The sequence below is a fragment of the Zalophus californianus genome, chromosome 4, assembly GCF_009762305.2.
Source record: "Zalophus californianus isolate mZalCal1 chromosome 4, mZalCal1.pri.v2, whole genome shotgun sequence".
NCBI lineage: Eukaryota > Metazoa > Chordata > Mammalia > Carnivora > Otariidae > Zalophus > Zalophus californianus.
Genome location: NC_045598.1, coordinates 28,790,448 through 28,793,161, shown reverse-complemented (window position 1 = coordinate 28,793,161; position 2,714 = coordinate 28,790,448). Strand labels below are relative to the sequence as shown.

The 2,714-nt window shown below is 52.7% G+C and overlaps 1 pseudogene; it reads right to left on the bottom strand.

Moving 5' to 3' along the window:
* Positions 1-335: 335 nt before the first annotated feature.
* On the bottom strand, positions 336-621 carry LOC113913274 (annotated as a pseudogene).
* Between the last annotated feature and the right edge of the window lie 2,093 nt (positions 622-2,714).

The window sequence follows — 2,714 nt, the reverse complement described above, 5'->3', positions numbered from 1 at the left end:
CATTCAAATATGTGATACTAAAATAACTTCCCAATGATTCTACTATTGAACATAGAATAGTTCTATCTCAATTAACAGTAAAAACCAAAACCACTGGGTGCCTGGGTGACTCAGTCGGTGAAGCATCTGCCTTCGGCTCAGGGCATGATCCCAGGGTCCTGGGATCGAATCCCATGTCAGGCTCCCTGCTCCGTGGGGAGCCTGCTTCTCCCTCTCCCTCCGCTCCTCCTCCCCAGTCATGTGTTCTCTCTCTCACTCAAATAAATAAATAAAAACCTTAAAAAAAAAAAACCCAAAACCACTGGGTTTATCTTGGAAAATTTGAATCCAAGCCATTATTTCACAATTTGGAAAGTGAGGGATCCAGCTTTAAGATGATTTTCTCACTGCTCTCTCTGTCCACGTGTGATTCAGGACTTCTCTTGTCTCCCATATATGACACACTCGGAGTCACATTGCACCTTGCAATTGTCCTTGTACTGGACCCCTATCGGGACTCTGGACCCACCCTACCAATCCCAGCTGCTTATTCTCAACCTGAGTTTCCTCGCAGAAAATCACTTCTAGCACATTTTCAAAAATTTCATACTCCACTGATAGCAGGCTGCCCCCTTCAGCCATGCTCAAACCCTCCTCCTCTTCCTCAGAGGGGGCGGGGGTCACTTGGGTGGCCGTCACACCAAGTGGTTTCCCCCAGCCAAGGAAACAGCCGTGCTCAGAAGCTTAGAGTGGCCAAATATTATTAGTCAGTGGTGACTACTTCCTCCTTCATCAGAGAGGTCTCCCTGAAGCTCCTTATCTAACACCCTTCCCCCACTGCTATCTCTTTCCTCTGGTTTAGTTTCCCTCCTAGAACTGACCACTCTCTGTCATTGCACTGTGGGTTTATTGTCTCTCTTCTAGACCCACAGGGACTGTGTCTGGCTTTGCTCACCGTGGAGGCATCCCCCACACCCCGGCCTGTGCCTGGTCCAGAGGAGATGCTCAGTGAGTAGCTGTTGAGTGGATGCTGGCAAAGGCACCTGGGGTGGGGGAGGGGGCGCCAGCGATTTCCCATAAAAGCTTTTCCCACCAAAGCCCGGGGCCCTGGAAAGACCGGGGAAGTGGCAGATGACTCCGACTTTGCCACCCGCTGTGAACAAACCACGGGGCAGCTTTTAAGTCTACACAGCAGGAGTGGGAAAAAGGGGGAGGCTGTGTGGTTCCCCCCCACCCCCTGCCCATCAGGCACACTGCCTCCAGGGCGGGGGTCCTTGGGGTCTCCACTTGACCCTCTTCTTCATCCTCATTGGTATACATCTCACCTTCACTGAGCGCTGCTCTGTACCAGGCCCTCTTCTAAATGCCTTGCCTGAATCAGCTCACTCAGTGTTCACGGCAATCCCGTGAGCCTGGCCTGGATTGCATGCTCCCTTGCAGAAGAGGAACTGAGGCTCCGGTGAGGGAAAGAACATGCCAGGGCCACACAGTTGGTGGATGGGAACCTGGGATTGGACCCCAGAGCTCTGGGACCCCTGAGTGCACGAGTGACCCTCTGTACCAGGACTAGAGTGGGGAAGACACCTGTCCCGCCACACAGCTCCTGTGGGAGAAGCTGGGCTGGACTCCAGCCTCCTGACTCCCAGGCGAGACTCCTTTCATAGCTTCAGGTGGTATGGCTGCATGGGAAGGGGGTGCGGCTGGGAGTCAGGCTGACCTGGATTCGAATGCTGCCTCTACCCGACCATCCGGCAGCTGACTCCAGAGCCCTGGACCCAGAGGCCCGGAAGCCGGAGCACCTGCCCGGTCGGCACTGTGTACTGAGGGAGAGGCCAGAGCCCTCCGTGTCCCTGTGTGTCTGCCTCTTGCCCTTTGAGTCTTACCAGAAAGAACGGGGGAGTGCAACCCTAGCCTCCCTGCCCTCAGCCTCTGAGGCTGGGGATCCAGGGTTGACGATGGTTTTTGTGGGTGACGTCAGAATTGCAGCCACCTGGCTTTAAGCTCTACCGGCCTGAAGCACCTGTTTGCCTATGTGTTTTGAAGCCATGGGTTTTGGGGAGGACACTGTAGACTTGGAAATCACCAATCCTCGCAGCATCTCTGAGTCCCTATCCCTCCTTCTCTAAGACAGCCTTGCTTTCTCAAGGGCTGTTGTGAGGGTTTTATAAGATAAAGTGAGTCAGAGCTTCTCCAACTTTTCCACCAAAGCAAAACCTAAGGGCAGAAGCGAGTAAACAGGTACCCTGGGGGGTTTGAGGGCGTAGCTGAATAGGCAGCCTGCCACAAGCTCACGATGTATTTGAAGTTGTACTCTAGCTTAAAAGTGTATGTGCATTTTGCATTCTGCTCCATAATATATCCGTGTTGTTTCTAGCAACACAAAGAGTGTTTTAAGTTACTTACCACCGGGTACTTTTAATGTGGGCAAGATGGGCAGCGTTTGTCACGTGGCTCTGTAAACTCCCTGGCCCGTGGACAAGAGCCCCAAGGGTGTGCGCCCCCCAGTTTCAGAAGCATTCATGTAAGAAAAAGTGATCTGAAAGAGCAAAAAATGCTACATAAAGGTCAGAGAGTTTTAGTGTGACTGTTGGAAGGAACGGGAAGCGGTACGGTGAGCAAGATGGATGATGGGGGAAGAAAGAGAGGGGCAGGTAGAGGTGGAAGAGTGGGAATAGGGTTGGGGGGGTCAGCAAGGGAGAGGTCTGAGCCTCTGTGGTCCATAATTCCACATAATT